Source organism: Miscanthus floridulus, chromosome 16 (genome assembly GCF_019320115.1).
Source record: "Miscanthus floridulus cultivar M001 chromosome 16, ASM1932011v1, whole genome shotgun sequence".
In the NCBI taxonomy this organism is placed as follows: Eukaryota; Viridiplantae; Streptophyta; class Magnoliopsida; order Poales; family Poaceae; genus Miscanthus; species Miscanthus floridulus.
This window is the reverse complement of record NC_089595.1, coordinates 97,743,769-97,754,767: the sequence shown is the minus strand read 5'-3', so window position 1 is coordinate 97,754,767 and position 10,999 is coordinate 97,743,769. Positions and strand designations below refer to the sequence as shown.

The window sequence follows — 10,999 nt, the reverse complement described above, 5'->3', positions numbered from 1 at the left end:
TGCTCCGAAGGACCCAATCGACGAAGGAAAAACACAAGCTCTCTCCACCCTGGGAAGGACCCTATACGGTAACCGAAGTAATCCGATCGGGCACCTACCAACTGGAGGACAACAACAGCAATGTTCTCAACAACACTTGGAACATTGAACAGCTACATCATTTTTTCCCTTAAATTTGGTCTAAACACTTTCGCTTAAAACACATGCTCCTGTAAGAGCGCCCCTGCCCAAACGCTTTCAACCCAGGTCGCTCGGGGGCTCCATAAGTGTACAAATATTAAGTATTACCTTTTCTTTCTCTTTACTATCACATGGTATACAACTTACTCCCCGAACGGAAACACATTCCATTCCTTTGATTACCCTATGTAACCCTGTTCTTACTCCCAAACCGAACGCACCCCGCCTTTCCCTACGGATACAAGCAACCGAGCCTCGCGGGCCACACCCCGGGCTCCCAAGATCGCACCTTATGGGACAAAATGGGCAGGTACGAGAAAGAAAGGATAAAAACAAAGGTTATGCTAGGACAAAAACAACGGAATGGATATGGTGGTTTCATCACAGGGGCAGTGCGGTTGTATTCATTGATACAAAGAAACTATTTACACGGGGACTTACCCACAAAACCTAACTATTACATTTTCTACTGCTACAAATACTACTGTGGCCACTTGACGACTTCGTCTAAAATGCCAGAAATCTCCCGGTTCTGCTCCTTCAAAACTTCGGCAAAACGCAACGGGTACCTCAAGGGCGTCGCACCTATAGATGCTCAGCAGGAGAACATGGAGCTCCTGACCTTCTCATGCAGTCGAGGCAGCTCCTAGGTGCGAGGTATGGTTGCCATGGCTAGAAGAAAACTCATAAAACTTTATGAACTGGCCGACTTGAGCAGCTGTAGGCACGAAACCCTCCACCGGCACAATCGTGAGTAACCTCCCCTCCGACGAGGCTCACCCGGTAAAGATCCACCAGAGAGAGTCTACACACGGCTCCATCCCGAAGAAGGCCTCACAGATCAAATCTAGCATCACCTCTAGTCCGACATCACGCTCCGGGTTCACAAAAGGATCTGTAAGTCCTCCCCCTCGCTCACTCTCTCTCTCACTTAGGAACCGCCATGGCATATAGGCACTCTCGGTGAGAAGGAAGAAGGAAGAGAGACAATAGTTGGAGAATAGGCAAAGGACTGCGACGAAGAGCCCTCTCCCTCCCCCTATTTAAAGAAAAAAGGTAAACGATCAGAGCACAAAACTCTCCACCTACCCCCATTCAATACGATTGGGAAACGATGGGACGCGCACTGATCAACGGAGCAACGTCGGGTCAGATGGAACGCCACCTGGCAAGACAAAGCGTGGCCGGGGTATGCCCCACCACTATCGCATGACCGAGCGCGAAAACTGAAGCATCACCACAAGCAGGCAGCTCCTCGCTTCCCCAGGCCAGGCCTGGGGAGACCAAAAACAAAATCTCTGCCGGGAGACCAACTGATCCCCTAAGCCGATCGAATCGCTCAAGATAAACACCAAGACACAGATAGGAAGCAAAGGGACGCCCCATGTAGGCCATGCCAACTCTGTCACGAACGATGAGCACGGGTCCCGGTCGGACGTTTTTCGACTGAAGCTCTCCGAGCCTCGTCACTCTAGTCGTCAAGGTAAACATTACCAAAACCCCCTCTATTTCTTTATAAATCATTCATACATCCATACGCGCATTCATTTCATATGCCCGTGCCTCCCGGACGATTCAGGCCCTGAACCGCCTGGGGGCTTGGGAACTAAGCATCGCACGTGCAGTGAAATGCACTAGAACACTCCGTGTTGCGTCACGAAGCGGTGGTTGCCTCATTCGACATGGGCAACCAACAGAGCTAGGGGAGAAAACCGTAGATGAGCACCGTGTGGCCCTCGCCTGGTCTGGTAGATCGGGTCATCTCAACCTTCTCGTTCGATCCTAAACCTCTTGCCAGGCCCATAGGATCTCCATCGAAGGGGAGGCTGTTAGGCCACCTGGGTCGGTCTCCGGAACGACCAAGGCATTTGTCGGGTTGCAGATAAAGGAGTAGTGGAGTGTCACAAGAGGGCTATGCCGACCCCATCACGAACGACGGACCCAGATTCCACTCGATCACACCCGTTAGCGAGCTCACCGAGCTAGTCTTCGAGCCCGAGCGATCGGGACAGGCGACGAAACTCAGCCCCTCCGATTGTGAGGAACTGAGGATGGGGTAACACACAATACTCACATTGACCCCCACAAAGGCCCGATAAGGCTTGGGGGCTCAAGACAAATGCCAAGGACAGCGACCTCAAACTCGCCAGATCCACGACTCCAACTCACCTGGTCCCACGGCGTGCACCGACGCCAGGATCCATGAGCATCGCCTCGTCCGATCTTTAACCAAACTAACTACGCTTCGGCTTCACTTCCGACTGCGCTCCAAAAAACCTTGGGACCGTGACTCCAAACTCGCATCGACAGGATCTACGACATCCGGCTACGGCTCTTAGGACCACAACTCTGAACTCGCGTCGACAGGATCTACGACATCCGGCTACGGCTCTTGGGACCGCGACTCCTAAACTTGCGTTGACAGGATCTACGACATCTGGCTATGGCTCTTAGGACTACGACTCCTAAACTCGCGTCGACAGGATCTACGACATCCGGCTATGGCTCTTGGGACCATGACTCCTAAACTCACATCGATAGGATCTATGACACCCAGCTATGGCTCCTGGGACCACGACTCCTTAACTCACGTAACGGCTTCACTTAGGATCCACGAGCTTTGGCTCGTCCGGTTCCTAAAACTAACTAAATTAACTCTCTCGATCCACGGCGCGCACCGACACCTGGGTCCATTCGCAACTCTGCCTCGCCCGATCCCACGGCATGCATTGACGCCAAAGATCAGTGAGCTCTGACACAACCAGACTGAGCTATCTCCACCCACGGCGTGAACCGACGCTAGGGTCCGTTCGCAACTTCCGACTCACCCGATCCCACGGCGCGTATCGACACCTAAGATCAGTGAGTTCTACTTTTTTACCTAATCCCCGCACCTCACCGCCTTGGCTGCGCAATGACACCGTGGTTAAACAAAGTTCCGTCTCAAACTAAAAAAACATGCACCCCCACTAAAACAACACCCCCAGACGGTTCTACCCGAAACCACTCGGGGGCTCGAGGGCTACACTCGCGAGTGCACTCGCGCGCACCCGCCGACACGACGAAAAACACCTCTCCCGCTGACAACACAGAAAACCCCCCAGCCGGTTCTGCCCGAACCGCCCGGGGGCTCAGGGGCTACACCCACAGGGTGCACTCGCGCGCACCCGCCGGCAAGACAAAAATCCCCCGGACGATTCTGCTCAAATCGCCTGGGGGCTCGGGGGCTCCTGTCGGGTTCATAAACCCGGGGTCCCTTGGGGACCAGCTTCCACGCCAGGGCTCGGCCCAAGAAAACAGCATATAGTTCATGGGTCGGCCCAAGAGTCTAAAACACGACAGGCCAGAAGGACAGTCCAGTCACCGACCGGAAGGTCTGCCCGAAAGAACAAGCGCCCGCTCATCAACGTCTTCGGCCCACCTCTCTGACCGGAACACTCGCTTCGGGCACCAGCCGCCTCCGTGCGGTTTCTCCGATCGGAAAGGCCTAGCCCAAAACGCTGCTTCCTACTCCGATCCCGCATCTCTGACCGGGGACCCCGTAGGAAGCCTGCTTACCACTCTTCTCCGACTGGCGCGGCCAGGGCCGACTGGGGCCATCCGACCGGGGATGTCCGATCGGAAGGGACCAAGGTTGAACGGAGAAGGTAGTGCACAAAGTCAAAACACCATACCGGGACCATACCCTGTATGCCTGTGGGAACAGTGCTCCATAACCGCCCTGACATAAACAGTATTGTAGGCACCGACATTTTTGTCTACAGTATTGTAGGCGCCATTAGCTCTCATACGGCAATAAGCCCCCCCACATGCCTCTAGGCATCGGTAGTACTATGGGCGCCAGGGTTCACCATAACCTGGTGCACATGGTAGGGCTCCTCACATACCAACAGTATTTTTGCAGATACCAGCATCCACCCTTCCTGAAGAAGCCAACGCAAACCTCCCATGTACACCTGACATTCTACAGTGACATCAATAGTATTGTGGGTGCCTACCATCATCGCTACCCTTGTTGGCTTGGCCAACAAGGCTTAGTAACATCCGTACTCTCTCCCTCTCGCCTGTAAAGCCATCCACTTCTTCTATAAAAGGGGATGCGCTCCCTCCAACAAAGAAGGTCGACTTCTTTAAGTTCAGACTCACTTAGATCGATAGCTCACAACCCCTCAAGCACATGCTTGGACTTCTAGCTCATAGCGGAGTTCCGGTCACCCTCGGCCCTTCCGGTCGGACCCGACCGGGACCTCTTGAATACCCCTCCTTTCTCCTTCTCGTTTGTAACCCCACTACAGACTTCGAGCACCTGAGCTCAGGAATAAAGTCACCGACCGATCCCAAACTGGACATAGGGCACGTTGCCTGAACCAGTATAACTCCTGTGTCATTGAGTGCTAGGCCACCTCGATCACAACGTACAGCAAAACTACAAATATTCACTAGTTGGTCACTTTCTGTACCGACAGGTCCCAAGTCACATGTACATTTGGCCATGTGTCTGTCAGTGCATCGAATTAATAAATCTTGTTGTTTCTTGAAATCTACTAGTTGAAAGGGGTATGTACGTACATGTGTCTGTCAGTGTATCGAATTAATAAACCTTTTAGATCGATCGTTGTTACATAGCTTTCTTTTGTGATGTTGACAGTGGTATTCATACATGGGCACTGTGTCAGCCCACAGCAGAGCAAGCTAGCTACGTGGTAGCATTTATCACGCACGTCGCCCTGCTCCACCCATGTCGCCCTGCTCCACCCACGTCGCTACGGCCGTCCTCGCCACCGCCTCGTCTCGCGCGCTGTCAACGTGGGCGTCGCCTTAGCGCCGACCAGCTGCTGCACCACGCATGCAGTCGCCAGAGTAATACAGATGATCAAATCAATCAAAATGTAGTGTTTCTGATTGATAGCTATAACGCACTAGGCACTGCCTTTGATTTTTGGTGCTGTTCATCTGGTTGAACTGCTGCATGGTATGGCGCATGCACACCACCGCACGGGGGCGTGTGATGGTGACAGCACAGAGTAAAGGCTCACCTAGGGCGCTCTGCTACTCTGCTACCAACAGCTGCAGTGGACGGAGACATACAGTCAGGTAGGTACTGGCGCACGCTTCGAATGTATGTTCGCCGCCAGAATACACGGCGTCAAGCTCGATGTGAAGATCTACGGCGCCGAGCTCGGCGTCATGTATTCTGACGTTGAGGTATCGGCCACGTCAATGTCATCTAGGATTCTCTGCTATGCACGGCCAGACACCTCGGAGCCAAGATCTATGACGCCGAGACGTGGACGCCGACATCCAGGATCCAAAGATGAGTTTAAGTCTTCTAGGGGGCAAACGTAAATTTTCTTTAAAAAAATCAAATAGTAAAAAATTAGGGCCTCCTAGGCTCAGTCCCTGTGGAGACATCCCTAGTCGAAACGGGTACATGCACAAACACGATCGAGTTAATGAGGTCTTGTTTAAATTTAATGCGTAAAATTTTGAGGTGTCACGTCGGGTGTCATACGTGGGATCCGTCAATAATCCGCGAAATGAATTTATTAAGCTTAATTAATCCATTATTAAAACTTCTCAACTATTAAGTTACATATCACGTTGAGAGGTAAAATTTTTATATAAAATTTGCCTTCATATAAAATGTACTCCGTATGTTTGGACAGGGGACAGTATACATGACGAGACGAGACAGGCCATCTCTCGCTCTCCGGTGTACTCGGGAACACAAGCAGCAGAAACGACAGCATGCGGCTGATCGATGGACGTGCGCTCAGCTTGCTCAGGACATGCATGGAAGAACGAGGCAGACATCGCATACGGACTCAGAATGCTGCTGGCTAAGATGCACAGACCTGGCACTGTCCGCGCCGTCAGCTATGGTGTGTCAGTGACGCGCCAAGATCGGTGGCGCGGTAGATCCTATCACGTCACCGGTTAGCGCCTCCGGTCTTCTCCACGTCATCCTTCCGCCGCGCCACCATGCATGGCGCGGCAAAAAAGTGTTAGATTTAGAAATAAAAACAAACAGTGTTAGATTTCAAATTAATTTTCAAAAAGTGTTAAAATTAAAAAAAAATCTCATGCCGGCTACTGCTGGTGGCTACTCCGCGTTGTTTGATTCGATATTGTTTTTTTTTCTTGAGAAACGATTCGATCTTGTTGCTGATTGGGATTGGGATTGAGATGATCTCTAAGAATTTATGGGGTTGTAATTAGAGGTGATTTCTGGTTGGACAAAAGAGCGAATCCCTTTCTCGATTCAATTTGCAGATCATTTTTTACTTGATTTGGAGTTCTAACGGACTTCTTCCTTCCCTTCTTTGCTTTATTATTACTTTGCGCGGTACGTCCACTTTGTCTCCATATCTGATCTGATATCTAGAGAGGAGCAGGACAGTTTACACATTCACATAGGTTGTTAGGGATGGCCAGACCAAAATAATGGGTACAAAAAAAGAGGTGAAAATTTTATCTCTTTATTATTAGGTATAAAAGATACTCTAGAGAGTGGATGGACATACAGACCGATTGAGAGAGCGGCCGGACTAAAATTAGAAAAATAAATTGTCTCCATTTTAATATTAGGATAATACACAGATAGTAGTAGAGATAGCGGTTTAATTTGTGTGATTGATTCAGACAGGTACATACGTGACTGTTGATTAACGGCAGATTCCGCATGTATATAAAAATTATAAATAGATAAATCATGCATGGTGGCTACTAGCTACGTGTTTGTTGGGTCAAGTATTGTGGAAAAGGTCTTGGCTTGGAAAATAGAAACACTGCCTGGATCGGAATCTCGTCTCAAGGGTCATGGGGCAGATAGACTTGGAGATAAAAATATTCGTGGAGCATTTTGGAACAAGACAAATGTACCGTGTAGAACCCATGCATGAGTGAATTTATAACAAAATGAAGGAAAGTAACTACCGGACCATCAGTTAATTTACGAGTCGAATAGAAAAGAAATAATTGACCAACCAACCCAAATGTGTCAGCATTTGTATCCAAACGAATAGAAAAAGCCATATATTTTTCCATGGAAGTTGTACTTTGCAGCAACATAAATCCTTGTAGCTATGAAAGACGGAATAAATACCATGCGAAATGCTATGAAACAGAATCCATAATCTTAATTTTCCAAGCAAGTTGTATTTCAATCACCAGTAGTTCTTCATCGTTAAAAGAAGAAGAAGATGAAGAAGAAAAATAACACACAGCATGGACCTAGGAAACAAGGAGTACCAATCCGAAATGGGAAATGCTATCCTCGTATCTCGATATGTGCTGAAAAAGATGGCGATTGGACGTGTGCGACTCGATCTTGATCAGTCAACGACCGAAGGGCCCTCCAGGGACGTTGCTGTTGGCCTTGGGCGCCGGCGGCGGCCTCATATCGGTCGTCCTGTCCGGCCTCAGTACATCCTTCCGCCACGCCCGAAATTCAGAGCCTGCTGCATGCACCTCGGTTAATTTAATTCATGGCTCAGTTCAATTCGCAAGCGTCGGAAAGCAAAATTCCTTGAAGAAACAGCAGATCGATCGAGACGGCAAGGAGAACGAATCGATCGACATGGAGAGGAGATCAATTAGAAAAGCTCAGAGCTCGTCATACCTCTTTGGCGGGAGGTGAGCCCCTGCCGCGACTGAACTGTCGAAGTCGTCGAGATCAACAGCACGGCAACGAACACGAGCAGAAGACAGGAGACGGCGGCTAGCCGGCATGCTGTCCTTGCCGTGTTCTTGCCTCTCAGCGGAGCATCCATGGCGGTGTGGCTTCGCGTTTGGCCTTGGTTAGGCGCGGGGAACTAGCATATATATACTATATATATAGGATTAGGATATACAGAGCCTCGCTCATCAGTGAGCAATGCACATGGCGCCTCATCAGTCATCAGTCGTTAGTGTGTTATGCGCTCGTCGCATTCACGTTTCCGGTGAGAATCGGTGCCACCGTCGCTGACCAGTTCTTTTGTCCAGACCAGCGAAACGAGTGTGCGGTTGGCACTTAGCGTTCGCTAAGCCAATGTCTAACATAGTTGTACAAACCAATATTGTTTAAATCAAATGCGCGGAATATTACAATCTTCCTATATACCGTATATACTAAATTTAAACATCATAAAATTCGATTTACGCACATCTTTATTTCTATTTTCTATCTAATATTAAAGACAGGAAGGTTTCTTGTACGACGTATCCAATCACAGTCGTGCAACCCAATTCCAACCAATTGAAATATGGAACGTAAATTTCTATGGTCCGTCACACTCTCGGTTGTATCCGTATGAGTTAGAGCAAAATATAACCATGCTTGAGAACCTAACCCATTAAAATTATTCAATCCAACACCCATTGACAGATCTAGTTTGGAGGTGCTGCTGCCTGCGAACAATCCACTTGGAATGGCCTGGAACCCATAGGGCTCAAACCACTAGGAAGCGGACCACCACAACCACTACGTAAAAAACGTTTTTTAGCAACGGGATGAATTTTTTTTAGGGGCGGCTGGTGATAGAGCCGCCCCTATAAATAGTTGTCAAATGAGCCGTCCTTACAAATGAATTTGTAGGGGTGGTCGGTGTTATCAGCCGCCCCTACAAATGGCCCGATTTGTAGGGGCGGCTCAATATCCAGCCACCCCTAAAAATTGATTTGTAGGGGCGGCTCAACAATGAAGTGCCTCTACAAATAGAAGTCGAATATTAAAGAGTAAGCACTAAAATTCAAATTTTGTAAACGACCTCGGATGGAGAAATAACCAAAATAAAAGTTGTAGATCTCGAAAAGTCATGAAACTTTGTAGTTGACAACTTTTTCAGTTGAGATCATTTACTACTTGAAAAGGACTGTTTGAAATTATTGTTCCCGTTTTGTCCTCTAATTTGGAGCAAATTCTTAAAACTGGTCTAGTTTTCGCATACGAACTCCGATTTCGACGTTCCATATATCAAAATCGATCAGAAAAAAATTTCGGATCCGTCCATCCCCGGCTTTGCCGGGGTTCGGAAATTTTAGATTGGTCAAAAAGTAGTCACAAGATCCTCTTTTCGTGGTCACAAGGTTTTTGTCGATTTTGAGCAAGTTTTTTGAAAATTCCACAGGCCACGTCTTTCACTTATTTCAGCTCATATTTTCTGTGGTTACTTCTTTTGTGCTCCTAAGTAAAGAAAAAATATCAAAATAATAAAATAAAAAAGTCAAAATTTCCCAAAAAAAAACAACGACAGCAAAAAAAAAAGGAAAAAAAGAGAGGGGCAAAAGAGGAATAATATCTAGAGGAGCACATAGAGAAGGCCAAACGTTATTTTGGAACACTAATTGATTTCAGATGAAAAAATCATGAACATAGAAGTTGCAGAACTTATCAAGATCTACAAGTTTTATTTTGGTCATTTCTTCATCCGATAAAGTGGTAATAACATTATTCATAAAATTTACATATCCCTCTTATAGTTTCATAAACAATAAGAGGGATATGTAACATTTGTGAAAAATGTTACTACCACTATGTCGGGTGAATAAGTGATCAAAATAGAAGTTGTAGATCTCGGAAAGTTATGAAACTCTATAGCTGTCAACTTTTTAATTTGAAGTCATCTTGACAAGGAAAATTACGTTTGAATTTCTAAAATTTGAAATTTAAATTTTTTAAACGACCTCGGATGGAGAAACAACCAAAATAAAAGTTGTAGATCTCGAAAAGTTATGAAACTTTGTAGTTGACAACTTTTTCAGTTGAGATCATCTTGTCAAGAAAAACTACGTTTGAATTTCTAAAAATTTGAAATTTGAATTTTTTAAACGACCTCGGATGCACAAACAGTAAAAATGAAAGTTTTAGATCTTGAAAAGTTATGAAACTTTGTACTTGATAACTTTCTCATTTGAAACAATCTTGTCATGGAAAACTACGTTCGAATTTCTATTATTTGAAATTCAAATTTTATAAGTGACATCGGATGGAGAAACTACCAAAATGAAAGTTGTAGATCTCGAGAAGTTATAAAACTTTGTAGTTGACAATTTTTTCATTTGAATTAGTTTAGGGCCTCAAACAATCAATTTATGCTCAGTTTTGTATAATACATGAGGAATCAAAATGGATTGTGAACACAAGTGAATGTGAGGTGTAGTGGTAGAGGAGATGGCGAGAGAGAGAGGTCGCCGTTTCGAATCCCGACCGATGCAAAGTGTGCAAAAATCGTGAAAAAATGCTACAACCATAGAGTGAGGGTGTGTGTGGCTGTCGGTGGGGGACCTCCTCGGTTAAAAAAAATTGCTATTTTCCCCCTTTTTCGTGGTTTCTGGAAATTGATTTGTAGGGGCGGCTCAATATCCAGCCGCCCCTACAAATCGTTTGTAGGGACGGCGTGGGAACCGCCCATACAAATCAGTGATTTTTGGCCACCCTTTCATAGGGGCGGCTGACCAAACCGTCCCTACAAATAGTCTTAAGCCGCCCCTAAAAATACTTTTTGGCGTAGTGAACTCAGCTAACCTGCTTCCACCTATGATCCAAACCAAACCAATTACTAGATCGGAGTATCGGACCAGCCACCATCACATTAGAAACCAACCAGTTGGTTGCCCAAAATAAAGGGCAAACTATTGAAACCACTTGAGCCCAAACCAGTACCAGGGCTAGTTTTTTGGCCACCCGCCAGTCCTATTTCTAATACTACCTCTCTGAGTAGCTGGGCGGGCGTATGAGTATGTCTATGCACCAACTACTTCTGGCGCTGGGCGAGGTATATCAGCAAGTGAATGGAGGAATTGCAATGTCGACCCCAGCATGTTGGATCTGCATGCA

At 47.1% G+C, this 10,999-nt stretch overlaps 1 long non-coding RNA gene across 1 annotated transcript; it reads right to left on the bottom strand.

The window, feature by feature from the left end:
- Positions 1-7,318: 7,318 nt before the first annotated feature.
- LOC136511436 (uncharacterized) lies at positions 7,319-7,940 on the bottom strand. Its single transcript, XR_010772703.1, has 2 exons — positions 7,802-7,940; positions 7,319-7,637 (listed from the first exon to the last, which is right to left on the bottom strand). It is a non-coding gene; the product is annotated as an uncharacterized lncRNA (long non-coding RNA).
- Positions 7,941-10,999: the final 3,059 nt, after the last annotated feature.